This window comes from Bubalus kerabau, chromosome 8 (genome assembly GCF_029407905.1).
Source record: "Bubalus kerabau isolate K-KA32 ecotype Philippines breed swamp buffalo chromosome 8, PCC_UOA_SB_1v2, whole genome shotgun sequence".
Classification (NCBI taxonomy): Eukaryota; Metazoa; Chordata; class Mammalia; order Artiodactyla; family Bovidae; genus Bubalus; species Bubalus kerabau.
Window position 1 is genome coordinate 101,491,729 of NC_073631.1, and position 16,456 is coordinate 101,508,184.

At 45.7% G+C, this 16,456-nt stretch overlaps 1 protein-coding gene across 2 annotated transcripts in view; it reads right to left on the reverse strand.

The window, feature by feature from the left end:
* Positions 1–16,456, reverse strand: part of LOC129659523 (aldo-keto reductase family 1 member B1) — a 185,869-nt gene that overhangs the window by 48,930 nt on the left and 120,483 nt on the right. The gene's annotated exons all lie outside the window — the stretch shown is intronic.

The following is a 16,456-nucleotide window of genomic DNA, read 5'->3' on the forward strand; positions in this document are numbered from 1 at the left end:
CCATTGCTGCATGCAGGCTTTCCCTAGCTGCGGCGAGCAGGGGCTACTCTCTAGATGCAGTGCTCCGGCTTCTCATTTCAGTGGCTTCTCTTGTTGCAGAGCGCAGGCTCTAGGGCGAGTGTGGGTTCAGTAGTCGTAGCACATGGGCTTAGTTGCTCTGCAGCACGTGGAATCCTCCTGGACCAGGGATCTAACCCATGTCCCCTGCGTTGGCAGATGGATTCTTAACCACTGGACCACCAGGGAAGTCTAGGAATTGGATATAAAATTTTAAAGCAAGTAAACCAGCCAAAAATTGATGTTATATTAAAAAGAAAGTGAGAGTTGCTCAGTTGTGTCTGACTCTTTGCGACCCCATGGACTATACAGTTCATGGAATTCTCCCGGCCAGAATACTGGAGTGGGTAGCCTTTCCCTTCTCCAGGGGATCCTCCCAACCCAGGGATCAAATCCAGGTCTCCTGCATTGCAGGCAGATTCTTTACCAGCTGAGCCACCAGGGAAGCCCATATTAAAAAATAGAAAAGTTAAATAATAATGATAATTATGACCTACCTATTCAGTGCTTTTGGAAAGGGCAAAATCTGGAGTGGGGAGCAGTTTCACATATTTTCAGAATTATCTGAAATAATCTTCTTTTTAGACAAATTGCCTGAAATGATTGTACCAGGAAAAAGTCTGTTATTGGTTTTTATCCTCGAAGAGAAAAGTCTGTTATTGCCTCCATCTCCAAAGAGAATGCTAAACAAAGCATCTTACTTCACCCTCCTTCCCTGTTTTAATTTTAAGCACTGAATGTACTGTGTAAGTATAGTTATCTTGACCCCTGGATGAATTTATCTCACAGGAATTATTAAATTAACCTTTTGGTCTCACTGGCTTTGTTGTAGGGCAAGTGAAAGTTATTTGGTGCGATCACCTGTCAAAGACAAAGTGTACAAACTCTTCAAAGTATCTCACAAGGGCCAGGTAGCAGAGGATAACCCTGTCTGTCCACTGAGTGGTGAAACTCAGTAACTCAAGCTTTTAGATTGAAACTCCAGACTATATATATATATATATATATATATACATGTATGTATGTGGGCTGACCAGGTGGCTCAGCGGTAAAGAATCCACTTGCTAGCTGCAGGAGACCCAGGTACAAACCCTGGGTTGAGAAAGCCCCCTGGAGAAGGAAATAGCAACACCCCACTCCAGTACTCTTGCCTGGAAAATTCCATGGACAGAGGAGCCTGGTGGGCTGCAGTCCATGGGGTCACGAAGAGTCAGACATGACTGAGCAACTTCCCTTTCACTTTTCACTTTCATGCATTGGAGAAGGAAATGGCAACCCACTCCAGTGTTCTTGCCTGGAGAATCCCAGGGATGGCGGAGCCTGGTAGGCTGCCATCTATGGGGTCGCACAGAGTTGGACACGACTGAAGTGACTTAGCAGCAGCCAGTATTCTTGCTTGGGGAAACCCACGGAGAGAGGAGTCTGGTGGGCTACAGTCCATCGGGTTGCAAAGAGTCAGACATGACTGAGTGACTAAAGAACAACGTGTATGTACGTATGATGACAAAGAAAAATGCCCACCATGAGAGTTGTGAGTTTAAGTTTTACTCAGGGACTTATTGAAGGCTATAGCCCAGGCGACAGCTTCTAGTAGCTATGAGGGAACTGCTCCAAAGAGAAGAAAGTCAATTTACATATGAGTGCTTTTTTGGGCCAGGAAATACATGTAGTCAAGTATTTTGTCATTGTTTAGCTGCTAAGTCGTGTCCAACTCTTTGAGACCCCATGGACTATAGCCTACCAGGCTCCTCTGTCTGTGGGATTTCCCAGACAAGAATACTGGAGTGGATTGTCATTCCCTTCTCCAGGGGATCTTCCCGACCCAGGGACTGAAAGTGTCTTCTGCATTGCCAGTGGATTCTCTACTGCTGCGCCACCAGAGAAGCTCACAGTAGGGTATACATCTTGGTAAAAGATTATCGCTAATCACAAAGAACAGATACCTCAAGTCAAGGATTTTAGTGCTTTTCTATGTATAGGAAGATGCAATAATCTAGAGTCATTGAAATTCTTCCTGACATACATTTAGCTATCTAAGTGCCTGTTTTTCCAGAGCACAGAGGGCCTGATCCACTGTTTCTTCCTCTCAGGGTGCACAGTCTGGCGATTGCTGTGAACCTGACCCTTGTAGAAATGGAGTGTGAGTAAAAAGTAAATGCTCTTTGCTTTTCTATGTTCACAATAGCAGCTTTTGAAAAAAGTCTAGCTAGTGTGCTATATACTCTGCACATTTGGATAAATTACTCTGAAGAATAATCTCACACTAAAACTACAGTTGGTAATGTTTTAGTGAACCTGAAACTTTTTTCAAAAGTTGCATTGAGACTATGATAGATTCAAAATGTATACTTTAAACCCTAATGCTACCACTAAAAAAATATAACTAAGAGTTTCAGCTTACAATCTCATGAAGGAGATAGAATTCATAAAAGTCACTCAGTTCACCTAAAAGATGCAGGAAAAAAAAAAAGAGAGAACAAAAAACATGAGACAAACAGAGAACAAACAGCAATCTAACTTCACCTCAATAGTTACATTAAATGAAGATGGTCTAAACATCCCTGTTAAACGGCAAAGATCATTAGATTGGATAAAAAAGCATAATGCAACTATATGCTGTTTATAAGAAGCATGCTAATTATAAGGAAGCAATTGAAAAAGGATGAGAATTATATTCCATGCTAACACAAATCAAAAGAAAGCATGAAGGGCTTTATTAACCAAACAAACTTGCCTTCAGAGCAGATGATATTTCATGAATAAAGAAGGTTATTTCATAATAACAAACTATCAATTAATTAGGAAGATATAACAACAATGAACATTTATGTACCCAATAATAGACTTAAAATATGTGCAGCAAAAACTAATAGAACTGAAAAGAAAAGTAAACAAATCTGTAATATAAGAGATTTCAATAGTTCTTTAGTAATAATTGATAGCACAAGTAGAAAATCAGTAAGGATATATAAAACTCAAACAACACAATCAGTCAACTTGATCAAATAAACATTTATATAATATTCCATCCAACAACAGCAGATATATATTCTTTTAAAATGCATATGGAATTTTTACCAAGATAAACAGCAACCTTGTCCATAAAACAGGTCTCAATAAATTTAGGATTCACATCATACAAAGTATGATACACAACTTGATGTCATGTATGTATGATACACGACAAAGTATGATACAAAGTGAAGTGAAGTCACTCAGTCATGTCCGACTCTTTGCGACCCCATGGACGGTAGCCTACCAGGCTCCTCCCTCCATGGTATTCTCCAGACAAGAGTACTGGAGTGGGGTGCCATTTCCTTCTCCAGGGGATCTTCCCGATCCAGGGATTGAACCCGGGTCTCCTGCATTCCAGACAGACGCTTTAACCTCTGAGCCACCAGGGAAGCCCATAGTATGATACAAATACACAACTGAGAGACTAAGCACCCACACTACAAGGATGGGTTTCCCGGGCAGCTCAGTGGGTAAAGCACCCACCTGCAGTGCAGATGTGGGTTCCATCTCCGCATCTGGAAGATCCCCCAGAGGAGGGCATGGCAACCCACCCCAGTATTCCTGTCTGGAGAATTCACGGACAGAGGAACCTGGTGGGCTACAATCCACAGGGTTATAAAGAATCAGACGTGGCTGAAATGACCGAGCACACACGCACACACTACAAGGATAAAGCGTTTTCTACCCAAAGCCCTAATCTAGTTCTGCTCGTGCAATTTATGTGTGTGAATACTCAGTCGCTTCAGGCATGTCTGACCCTGTGTGACCCTGTGGATTGTAGCTGCCAGACTCCTCTGTCCAAGGCATTGCTCCAGAGAGCAAAAAAATGAAGTGGGCTGCTATGCTCTCTTCCAAGGGATCTTCCTGACCCAGGGACGGAACCCAAGTCTCCTGTATTGCAGGCAGATCCTTTACCACTAGGGGAAGCTCCATAATTAATGTGTGAAAAAAGTGTAAGTGTTAGTTACTCAGTTGTGTCCATCTCTTTGCAACCCATGGACTGTAGCCCACCAGGCTCCTCTGTCCATGGAATTCACCAGGCAAGAATGCTGTAGGTAGCCATTCGCTTCTCAGGGGATCTTCCTGACCCAGGGATCTAACCTGGGTCTCCTGCAATACAGTCAGATTCTTTGCAGTCTGAGATGCCAAGGAAGCCCATAATTTATGTGATTATATGCTAAAGAGAGATGTTAGAATTACAGAAACTCCCTGCATTGATTATTTGCTTACTCGTCTAAGACAGCAGGGATGAGCTGCTTCTTTATTCTGTAGTAAACATGGAACTGTTTTCATTTCTTGACTCTTCTGTTCATCTCTGTCAGTTTTTGGATCATAGGAAACTATGTTCAGGCCTCTGAGATTGGGCCCACCCCGACCCAAGGAGCAGGCTTGGTGGGCTGCAGAGGCATGATGGAGGCGTTCACTTCCTCTTTTCTGTGCCCTAATCACTCAGACATGGAAGCTTCGAGCCTTTATTCTACACCACAAACAATCCCCCATAAATTAAAACACATCACTTTCTTTGTGGACAGTGTCTCTTGAGTCTGGGCCAGTCTTCCCTAGGAGGTGGTGGGATACCCACACTTCTAGGGGTGTCCTCAGGTTTCTATCAGAAAGGCCTGTGCAGCATCTTGGATGATCTTAGTTTTCTGAATGTTGAGTTTTAAGCTACCTTTTTCACTCTCCTCTTTCACTTTCATCAGGAGGCTCTTTAGTTCTTCTTCACTTTCTGCCATAAGGGTGGTGTCATCTGCATATCTGAGGTTATCGATATTTCTCCCAGCAATCTTGATTTCGTCTTGTGCTTCATCCAGTCCAGCATTTCGCATGATGTACTCTGCATAGAAGTTAAATAAGCAGGGTGACAATATACAGCCTTGATGTACTCCTTTCCAGATTTGCAACCAGTCTGTTGTTCCATGTCCAATTCTAACTGTTGCTTTTTGACCTGCATACAGATTTCTGAGGAGGCAGGTCAGGTGGTCTGGTATTCCCATCTCTTTAAGAATTTTCCACAGTTTGTTGTGATCCACACAAAGGCTTTGGCCTACTCATTAAAGCAAAAGTAGATGTTTTTCTGGAACTCTCTTGCTTTTTTGATGATCCAGCAGAACTTTTGATGATCCAGCGGATGCTGGCTGCAGGTAATTGCCCCGCCCATAAGAGCTCTTTTCACCCACCCAACACTTAGTACCCCAGTGAAAAGCCACCAGGGAATCCCAGGTGGCTCAGTGGTAAAGAATCTGCTTGCCAGTGTAGGAGTTGCCAGAGACGTGGGTTGGATCCCTGGGTTAAGAAGATTCCCTGGAGAAGAAAACGGCAATGCACTGCAATATTCTGGCCTGGGAAATCCCGTGGACAGAGGAGCCTGGTGGGGTAACAGTCCATGGAGTCCATGGAGTCGCAAGAGTTGGGCAACTGAGCACGCATGCAAAATATCTCTCCAGACATCCAGGAGAGGCCTGGCTCTAAGTCAGCCCCTAGTCACCGGTTACTCTGTATTTCTTTGAAGAACCGGTAACTGGTCAGGGTGCATCTACTCGGACCCAGGTGCTGGCAGAGGAAGCAGAGCTATCTTATACGTAATGTGCTGTGCTTGCCACTGAACATGACTTTGAACGTGGTGTACCAGGTCTGACTCATAAGATGAATGAGATAAAAATCAGAGTCAGTAGGACAGCCATGGAGATGCGGAACAGAAATTCAGAGCCAACCTGTGTCCATAAAGGGGCCCAGGGTTTTTATGTAAAAGCACGGGTGGTATCTATTAACCTCAAGCATGTCCGCTGTTGAAGAAGGATCAGTTAACTGCCTTGCCAGCATCTTCCCAGTTTCCTTCTGTAAAGCCTTTAAAGATCACCTGGAAAGGTCTCTAGTCTCTTTCCCACTTGTGCTTGCCATGGAAACTGTACCATTCATTGCTTCACTTGTTGATTTACTCATGAGATAAAATGGACTGCTTTCATGGTAGGCGGAGCTGAGTTGGGAGAATGGAACTGTACATGGTTCCTGCTCTTAGGAAGCTTCTGGCTAACAGCTTTTACCATGGCACAGGTGGTTTCATAATGCTATGAAAGCACAAAGTGTTTTCCACAAAGAACTCTGGGCTTATTCATTCCCCAAGGTCTGCACTTACTGTACTTGAGGTCCTGTCCCAGGCCCTCTGGGGGAGCAAAGAACACAAGGTCCTAGGTCTGTGCAAAAGAGCTTACAGTTGTGTTAAGCTGTAAGGGGCCACACAAAGGTGTCAGTGGGAGGCACAGAAGCAAAGGCGGTGGGTTTGTCATGGGTATGTGGGGCTTTCCACGTGTCATGGCACACAGACCCTAAAACTACCTTTATTAACTTTTCTCTGATTTTCTTCCAGAAATTAGACTTGTTTCCAAGTCATGTGTTTACCCCAACAAATCTTAGGCTCAGAGAGCCAGTGTCTAGGGTTGCTGTGCAGATGGCAGTGAAAAGTGTCAATGACCATCCATCTCTGCATGCATGCCTGCTCAGTTGCGTCCACCTGTTTGTGACCCCAAGGACTGTAGCCCACCAGGCTCCTCTGTCCATGGTGTTTTCCCGGCAAGAACACAGGATTTGTTTGCCATTGCCTTCTCAAATCCATCTCTGATCAATAATTCAGTGTTCACAGCGTCAGTGGTTTTCAATGTCAATATTTACCCAAGAACGCATCATCACCACTGTGACTAGAGTTTTGTGGCCCCTATATATTCCATTTTCTTTTTCGTTTGTAATATCGTCTGAGTGCTTACCCCAGGTCCAGACCTTTTCCAGGTGGGAACATTTAAAAGCAGGGGCCATAGGAAGAAGCAAGTACCCTTGAGATGAGTGACGAACTCAGGACCATATATACTCCCTTGGAATCCAACCTTCCCTGCAAATGGAGTAACAGATCCGAGTTACTTCTCAGACCTTCTCTAGCAATTCACTCTTCAAGAATTCAGCTCCGCTTCAGGCTTTTAAATGCAAATCGCCCAAAAGAACTTAGCTCCAGGACCCATGGAGCATTTGTGACTCAGTGTGAATACATTTTCAACAGGTTTGATTGAAGAAAGGAGCAGAGCATCCATGGGGGCTAAGCTTGAGAGACCCAGAATGTGCAGGGAGGAACATGTAGGGAGGAGGGACTGGGAAACGATTCGTGAAGGCGGATCCTGCTGGAACCATGAGTTCATGTTATAATTGCTTCTTACTGTACAGGAAAGAGGGAAGCGTGCTGTGTTGAGGGAGCAGGGACACAGAGGGGAAGGGAAGGAGGAAGTAAGGCAGGAAATAAGGAAGGAAGGGAGGTGGGAAGGAAGGAGGGAAAAAGGAAAAGAGGAATGGAGGAGGGAAGAGGGGAAGGAAGGAAAGAGAGAGGAAGGAAGGAAGGGTTCCTATCTCACAGACACTCCAAGTCTGGACCTGGAGCAGGCTTGTTACCTTGGGCTTCCCTGGTAGCTCAGATGGTAAAGAATCTGCCTGCAGTACAGGAGACCCGGGTTCGATCCCTGGGTTGGGAAGATCCCCTGGAGAAGGAAATGGCAACCCACTCCAGTATTTGTGCCTGAAAAATCCCATGGATAGAGGAGCCTGGCAGGCTCTACAGTCCATGGGTCTCAAGGGTCAGACACAACTTAGTGACTAAACCACACCCATTCTCCTGCATGTACCCCCTTAAGGAGGGGAATTAGGGAATTCAAATGGTGGCTTTCTTCCTGTCCTGTGATCTGTTTCTCCACCCCCCCCCCCGCCCCCACCTCCTCTACCTCCCACCAAGGAAGAGGAAGGTTAGGTGATTAAACTAAGAGGAAAGTAAGGCAGGGCTGAGAGGTCTCTCAGAGAGACAGCAGTGAGAGGTCCTGAAGAGAGATCTTAGTTTCCCGCCCAAAGCTTCCCTAACGGCTCAGAGGGTAAAGAATCCGCCTGCCAATGCAGGAGACACAGGTTCAATCCCTGGTTGGGAAGATCTCTTGGAGAAGGGAATGGCTACCCATTTCTCGCCTGAAAAATCCCATGGATAGAGGAGTCTGGCGGACTACAGTCCAAATGATCTTAAAGAGTTGGACATGACTGAGTGACTGAACATACACGCAGCCTGGATGAAAACCAGGAATCCTGGCCACTAGAGCATCAGGGGCCAGAGGCTAGAAGCAAAGTGATCCTGGCTCTTTCCCCCATTTGAAAGCAAGAATGTTTCAAGGAGTCAAAAACTGAAAAAATGGATACAAAGTTTATTATTAGAGACATAGTACAACCTATGGGAGAGCATGCATAAAAGTGGTTTGTGTATTTAAGACAGAAGCTATGAGTGTCCTGAGTGATGGGTGTCCTTAATGAGGACACAGGAAAGAGGGGATTTAAATCGCTTATGTAGGACAGTTCTTTGACTCTTTGTTTGCGTGTGTGTGTACTAGGTCACTTCAGTCGTGTCAGACTCTTTGAGACCCTATGGACCAGAGTCCGCCAGGCTCCTCTGTCCTTGGGATTGTCTAGGCATGACCACTGGAGTGGGTTGCCATGCCCTCCTCCAGGGGATCTTCCCGACCCAGGAACTGAACCCTCATCTCTTACATCTCCTGCATGGGCAGGCAGGTGCTTTCCCACCAGCATCAGCTGGGAAGCTCCGGGTCTTGGTTTACTTTTGACCAATTATCTGGTTTCTTTTTTCACATCTGACTTGTCCTAGGACTCTCCCCAACTGATCTGTCCTAGGACCCTCCCCAACATGTGTGTGCAAATTTTTTCTAAGATGGATCCCAGTACAGCGGCCTGTGGGTACTTGTCCACTCTTATTATGGAGTGGGGTGCCTCCCTTTTTGAGCCCCAGAGAGTCTTCCTGCACATGTGCAGACAGGGAAGGTTTCCTTGACCTCAGAAGTAGCCACCTTATCTCTTTACTCCAGCAGAGCTCAGCTTCTGCCACTAGCTTTGTCCTTGGAGTGTCTGGGTAAAAGCAAAGCTTCAATTTTATCCCATTTGACAAACACCAGCTGTCCAGCCCAGGGGCTCATCTATCTCCTACCTCAAGAGGAGTGGGGGTGAATAAGCCTGGGAGACGTCAGAAGGTTTTTGCCTCTGTTATCTGAGCACAGAGTGTCTCATTCCCGTGGGAGCATCTTCCATCCCATGGTGCTTCAGGGAGGCTGAGTGGGGTCCCAGGCCAGCGCCCTGCACTCATACAGTGTCAGCATCAGCTCCCATGGTCGTTCTTCCCAAAGAGCCCTGGGGCTGGGCACCCACATCCAAGGACCCATCTGACAGTCCTGGGGAAGCTCTCATTCACCCAGATAACTCTGAGGCCATGGTTCAGAAGCCCTTATTCTGCAGAAAGACAAAAGTGGAGTCGCTTAGTCACGTCCAACTCTTTGCGACCCCATGGACTGTAGCCTACCAGGCTCTAATGTCCATGGGATTTTCCAGGCAAGAATACTGGAGTGGGTTGCCATTTCCTTCTCCAGGAGATCTTCCCGACCCAGGGATTGAACCCAGGTTTCCCACATTGTAGGCAGATGCTTTACCGTCTGAGCCACCAGGAAAGTCCAAAAGACAGAAAAATCTTTGCAAATCAAAAGACAGATTTGAAGAAAGACAAATCTCTCCCCAAAAAGCTCTTAACAAGCATTCACCCCTCAAGAGGAATTTGTTTCCAGTTTCCTTTCTCCTCCACAGCAAGCTAATGGCAGCTTTGGACCGGGAGAGGAAACTCGAGACAGAGCTCCTTCCTCAAAGAGGCACTGAGCAGCCGGGGAGAAGCCTGAGATGTGAGGCACGCTCCCTGTGGAGACATAAGAAAGAGGAAGGGGCTGGCTTATTTCTTTTCACTATTTCAAGGAATTAAGTACCAAATATGAATACATAATGGAAACAGTGACAGACTTTGCTTTCCTGGGCTCCAAATTCACTGCAGATGGTGACTGCAGCCATGAAATTAAAAGATGCTTGCTCCCTTGGAAGAGAAGCTATGACCAACCTAGACAGCATATTAAAAAACAGACATTACTTTACTGACAAATGTCTGTCTAGTCAAAACTATGGTTTTTCCAGTAGTCATGTATGGATGTGAGAGCTCGACCATAAAGAAAGCTGAGCGCCGAAGAATTGATGCTTTGAAACTGTGGTGTTGGAGAAGACTCTTGAGAGTCCCTTGGACTGTAAGGAGATCCAACCAGTCCATCCTAAAGGAAATCAGTCCTGAATATTCATTGGAAGGACTGATGCTAAAGCTGAAACTCCAATACTTTGGCCACCTGATGCGAAGAGCTGACTCATTGGAAAAGACTCTGATGCTGGGAAAGATTGAAGGCAGGAGGAGAAGGGGACAGAGGATGAGATGGTTGGATGGCATCATTGACTCAATGGACATGAGTTTGCACAAACTCCGGGAGATGGTGAAGGACAGGGAGGCCTGGCGTGCTGCAGCGCATGGGGTCGCAAACAGTTGGACACAGCTGAGCGACTGAACAGCTGCTGAGGTCCTGAAGAGGACATCTCACAGCGCTCACCTCAGGCCCACCGCCTGGCCTCCTGCCTGAAACCAGCGGGACACCCTCTGTGGTGCTGTGGGATGAAAGGGTGGGAGAGGGGAGGAAGGTTGGGGTCTAGGAATAGGGTGAGTTTCTGGGTGCCATGTATCTGTAGAGAAGGGGTTGTTATCCTAGCACTTTTCAAACTTCCGTGTGAACATGAATCTCCTGGGAATCTTGTGAAAATGAAGATTCTGCCTTAGTGGAATCTGCCCCAAAGACCGATCCTTAGTGGATCTGAGGTGAGGCCTGAAATTCTACATTTCTGATAAACTCCTACTTCAGGCTGATGCTGCCAGGCCCGCAGCCATATTTTGAGAAATAAAAGAGGGACAAAAACAGGAGATGGTGAGGATTTAAAGACAAAATTTTCCTGGGCTTGAGTTCCAGATTGTGTTTTATTTTTATTTTATTTTACTATTTCTAGTTTTTTTTTTTTTTTGGCTGTGCTGGGTTTTGGTTGCTGCGTGGGCTTCTCACGGCAGCGGCTTCTCTTGGTGCGGAGCACAATTTCTAGGCGCTCGGGCTTCAGTAGTTTCAGCTCTTGGGCTCAGTAATTGTGGCTCCCGGGCTCTAGAATACATGCTCAGTAGTTGTAGTGCGCGGGCTTAGTTGCTTTGATGCATGTGAAATCTTCCTGGATCAGGGATCAAACCTGTGTCTCCTGCATTGGCAGAGGGATTTTTTTTTTTTTTACCACTGAGCCACCAGGGAATCTCCAGATTGTGTTCATTTAAATGGCTTTTAATTGATACACTGGAGTAGGCTTTGTGAAAGTTAGTTTTTTCTCCCTGGAAACATCACCTAAAAACCAGTTTCTATTACGTGTCTGGAAAGCCAGGTATGTAAGTATGTGCTGCCCTCTGCTGGTCATACTCTGGCATTGTCCATTCTGCTGGATGGGGCAGTTCTGGGTCAACGTTTAATAAAAGTCATTGGGCTCTCTCCAAACTCATAGTTTCATTCTGTAGCAAGCCTTTAGACAGCCACGTTTTCAAACTTTAACACAGCTTCTTATTGCAGAGCTGGTTCTTCAAACTACATGTTAGATCTGTTAGGGGTTCTTCATGGCCATTTAGTATTGGGTGGTGTGTATGTTAGTGACTTGGAACTTTTTTTCATTTGTTGTTGATGTTCAGCCACTAGTCACGTCCAACTCTTTGTAACCCCATGGACTGCAGCACGCCAGGCTTCCCTGTCCTTAACTATCTCCCAGAGTTTGCTCAAACTTGGTAACTCAACTGTTAAAGAATTCTCCTACAATGCAGGAGATCCCGATTTGATTCCTGGGCTGGGAAGATCCCCTGAGAAGGCTATCCACTCCAGTATTCTAGGGCTTTCCTGGTGGCTCAGATGGTAAAGAATCTGCTGGCATGGCTGGAGACCTGGATTCAATCCCTGGGTTGGGAGGATCCCCTGGAGAAGGGAACAGCTACCCACTCCCATATTCTTGCCTGGAGAATCCCATGGACAGAGGAGCCTGGCAGGCGACAGTCTATGGGGTCACAAAGAGTCTGACATGACTAAGCGACTTTCACTTTTCACTTTTTTCAAGTCTATTGAGTCAGTGATGCCATCCAACCATCTCGTCGTCCATCACTCTCTTCTCCTTCCCTCAATCAGGAGACAAGAATAGCATTCCAAGCTCTTCTGGCAGGCAACTCCTCCTATCTGCTGAGAATGACCACAGCATTGTTATTTTTCATATGAAGAAACTGGGGGCTCAGAGAGGCTAAGTGATAGAACACACTGACCTTGGAAAAGCTGGCCCTGAAACTGTCAGAGCATCTGCCGCCTCACGTTTGCGTCCCAGGTCATGACTCTGGGAGAGGAGCCAGTCAGTCCCCTTCAAGACCAGAAGGGTGATTCTTCAGAGCTCCACCAACCCCTCCTGCCCAATAAATCAGTTTGATCAGAAGGAGGGGAGAGAGGGCAGTGGAGCAGCCTCTCCTAATACAGCTACTCTGGGAATAATCCAGCTCTGGCTGTCTCCAGGCTTTTCCCTTGTCGAGGACAAGGCCTGTAATGTCCACTGAGAAACCCTAGAACCGGGAACTTAAGCCCCAGGACCTTCCTCTATATTGAAGTCCTTACTGAATTTTTTACAATACTGCTTCTGTTTTACTTTTTTATCTTTTTGGCCATGAGGCATGTGGGATCTTAGTTCCCTGCCAGGAATCGAACCCACCACCCCTGCCTTGGAAGATGAGGTCTCAACCAGGGGACCAACAGACAAGTCCCTAGGACTTTCCTTTAAAGATTACTGTGAAAGACGGGGATGGAAGGGATCATGAGAAACTTCTACGTGATGAAAACAGTATCCTTCCAATTTCTGTCTCATCCTTCCAATTCCTGACTCATCCTTCCAATTCCTGTCTCATCCTTCCAATTCCTGACTCATCCTTCCAATTCCTGACTCATCCTTCCAATTCCTGTCTCATCCTTCCAATTTCTGTCTCACAATGGAGGGCAGCTTCAGCTGTGATCTTAAGGTTTCTGCACGTAACCCACCTAATAGATTCACCAGAAGGCCACTAGGGGCCTGTTAGCTGATGGAGGGGAAAGGGCCAAAAAGAAAAGTACAAGGCAATGAATGGCTTCCAGCGGCCATAGAAAAAAGAAGAAAGAGAACATTGATTGGTGGGAAAATACCCAAGAGACCAGTTTTGCTCTGTCTTTTTCTACTTTATTGTTGTTTTTCAGTTGCTCAGTTGTGTCCAACTCTTTATGACCCCATGGACTGCAGCACACCAGGCTTCCCTGTCCTTCACCATCTCCGGGAGTTTGCTCAAACTCATGTCCATTGAGTTGGTGATGCCATCCCACCATCTCATCTTCTGTCATCCCCTTCTCCTCCTGCCCTCAATCTTTCCCAGCATCAGGGTCTTTTCTATTGAGTCTTCGCATCAGGTGGCTAAATAACTGGAACTTGAGATTCAGCATCAGTCCTTCCAATGAATATTCAGGGTTGATTTCCTTTAGGATTGACAGTTTGGGCTCCTTGCTGTCCAAGGGACTCTCAAGAGTCTTCTCCAAAACTATTTCATGCCTTCTCCTAGAATCACCAGCACTTTTCTTTTCCCATTTAGTGGATGATCTTCATGCATATTTAGAGACATCGAGACACAGAGAAAATGGACAAGCACCACTTCATTCTTCCCACGGTCATGCCCACCATCTCCCCCTCTGCTGTCCTACACCCACAAGAAGCTTCCCTCTAGTTACAAAGGAGACATGACTGTGGTCCTGATGAGGACTTTCTAAGGAATGAGAAAACAACGATAGTTTAAGGCAGCAGTCCCCAAACTTTTTGGCACCAGGGACTGATTTCATGAAAGACAATTTTTCCACAGGGATGGGCGGGGATCGTTTCAGGATGATTCAGGGCCGTTACATTTATTGTGCACTTTATGTCTACTCTATGAGGTACCTTTCTGCACCTAGAGGTTGGGGACCCCGCCCCTGGTTTAAGGGAATCAGTTCCCAGATTCTCATGGAGCCCCAGCGTTGTCTAAGCAGGTCACACAGACATTCTTGCTCTGTAACCAGCCCTGGTGCTACACTCCTCTGGGGCCCTCACCAACACCAGGAGCAAATCATGCATATCATCACAGAGTTACATTTCTTATTTCGTAAGACTGTTCCGCCTGGAATTAACCCTAACAGCACAGCTCACCCCCAATCTGCACTCAAAGCCTTTTTATGATAAAACAAACACTCGTTTGACAGTACCTATTTGTCTTGTAACAATGCCTAATCAGATAGACATCAAACGGTCCATACAGATTCCAAACATTTTTGATAGCTGGTGAAGGGTTACTTTAAACAAATAGCTGAAGCCTTCAGGGATTCAGGCACAAACTATCTTTAATTTTTGTAGTAAATTTACAAATCTTTTACTTCCCTGATCTATAGCCATATGCACTTCATGCTATACATCTGTTGAATGATTAAGAACTGTAATCAATCATCAATTAAATCAAATCTTCAGACCAATTCTCCATAGAGATAACATCCTTTGGGGGCTTTAAGTCATTTTCCCAGTAAATGTGATTATCAGCATCAGTATTATGATGTCTCATTAGCTTCAATGACATTAATTTCATTTATTCTGCCTAAATTATGTTGCTGTTCAGGTGCTTTGTTGTGTCCGACTCTGTGACCTCATGGACTGCAGCACACCAGGCTTCTCTTCCCATCATCAACTCCTGGAGCTTGCGCAAACTCATGTCCAATGAGTCGGTGATGCCATCCAACCATCTCATCCTCTGTTGTCCCCTTCCCCTCCTGCCTTCAATCTTTCCCAGCAACAGAGTCCTTTCCTAAATTACAGCAACTAGTACTCTGGAGGTATAGTTACAACCTGAATCAGATATTATCACGATATAATTATTTTTTCCCTCTCAGCAAAATCTAACTTTGCGTACAGTATGTGAATTACTTTCCCAATACTACTGGGATAAATGACTACAAACTTACGGGCTTAAAGCAATGCAGATTTGTTATATTCTACTTCTGTAGGCCGCAAGTCTGACATGGTTCTCATTGGGCTAAGAATAAGGTGCTGGCAGGGCTGCCTTCTTGTCTAGCGGCTCCAGGAGAGATCATGTTTCCTTGCCTTTTCTAATTTCTGGAGGCTGCCTGCATCCTTAGCTCATGACCTCCTTCCTCATCTTCAAAAGCCAGCAATGCTAGACTGAGTCCTTCTCATGTTGCCATCTCTGACTTTCTTCTCATCTCTCTTCCTAACCTCTTCCACTTACAGGGACCCATGCTATGACACTGAGCCCACCTGAATAATCCAGGATACTCTCCCCATTTTCTTGGGCTCCAAAATCACTGCAGATGGTGACTGCAGCCATGAAATTAAAAGACGCTTGCTCCTTGGAAGAAAAGCTGTGACCAACCTGGACAGCATATTAAAAAGCATAGACATTACTTTGCCAACAAAAGTCCATATAGTCAAAGCTATGATTTTTCCAGTCGTCATGTATGGATGTGAGAGCTGAATCATAAAGATGCCTGAGCTCCAAAGAACTGATGCTTTTGAGCTGTGGTGTTGGAGAAGACTCTTGAGAGTCCCTTGGACTGTTGCTGCTGCTGCTGCTAAGTCACTTTAGTCATGTCCGACTCTGTGCAACCCCATAGATGGCAGCCCACCAGGCTCCCCCGTCCCTGGGATTCTCCAGGCAAGAACACTAGAGTGGGTTGCCATTTCCTTCTCCAGTGCATGAAAGTGAAAAGTGAAAGTGAAGTCGCTCAGTCGTGTCCGACTGTAGCGACCCCATGGACTGCAGCCCACCAGGCTCCTCCGCCCATGGGATTTTCCAGGCAAAAGTACTGGAGTGGGGTGCCATTGCCTTCTCTGTCCCTTGGACTACAAGGAGACAAAACAAAAGTCAATCGTAAAGGAAATCAGTCTTAAATATTCATTGGGAGGACTGATGCTAAAGCCGAAGCTCCAATACTTTGGCCACATGATGTGAAAAGCTGACTCATTAGAAAAGACCCTGATGCTGGGAAAGATTGAAGGCGGAAGGAGAAGGGGATGACAGAGGATGAGATGGTTGGATGGCATCACTGACTGAATGGACATGGTTTTGAGCAAGCTCTGGGAGACTGTGAAGGACAGGGAAGCCTGGCATGCTGCAGTTCGTGCAGTTGCAGGAAATTGGACACGACTGAGCTACTGAACAATAGCAAAGTTCATCTGGAAATTTAATTCCCCTGTGCTGTGTAACCTAACATATTCACAGGTTCCAGAGATTAGGGTGTGAATAACTTTGAGGGGTTCATTTTTTTCACCTACCATTCCCCATATATTATTTCTCAACAGAGTATGAACTTGAGGCCATTATAATCCTTTGTTA